This window comes from Temnothorax curvispinosus, unplaced genomic scaffold (assembly GCF_003070985.1).
Source record: "Temnothorax curvispinosus isolate PA1 unplaced genomic scaffold, ASM307098v1 QBEX01015602.1, whole genome shotgun sequence".
In the NCBI taxonomy this organism is placed as follows: Eukaryota; Metazoa; Arthropoda; class Insecta; order Hymenoptera; family Formicidae; genus Temnothorax; species Temnothorax curvispinosus.
The window spans coordinates 179,275-179,853 of NW_020225382.1; positions in this window are offsets into that span (position 1 = coordinate 179,275).

Below are 579 nucleotides of genomic sequence, written 5' to 3' on the forward strand. Positions count from 1 at the left end.
ATTATCATAACCAATATTCAATTACTTGCGATCCGCGTGCCTCAACAGACTTTTCCGGGGAATGCTTTTACATTAATCTACCAATTTATCGATTTAGTTAAAACTGGTTTAAAAATTTTATTAATTTTTCAAACAATGTGTATTATTTTTTGATAACAATTTATTTTTTTTTAAATCGATTCAAAAATTTAATTAATTTTTCGAGAATATAAAGGATTTTTTGCCTGATAAGCAATTGCTTGATAAAGGCATTTTTTTGGTTAAGGATATTGAAACACAAATGAAGTCGTTTGAAGAAAAACGACTCCCGGGCGAAGCCCGGGTAACCAGCTAGTAATTCAATATAAATAAAAATATATATGTATATTCTGTGTTATGTGTGCGTGTGAGTGTTTTGCGTGACTGTACGTGCGCGTATGAGCGTGCGTATTTTGCTGTCGGCACTGGCGTTATCCAATGTGCACCGCGGGGAGATTGCGCAATCGGTCTTTGCACATCATTTGGCCTTTAAAAGAGCCGATTTTCACATGTATGTGTGTGTGTGTGTGTGTGTGTGTGTGTGTGTGTGTGTGTGTGTGT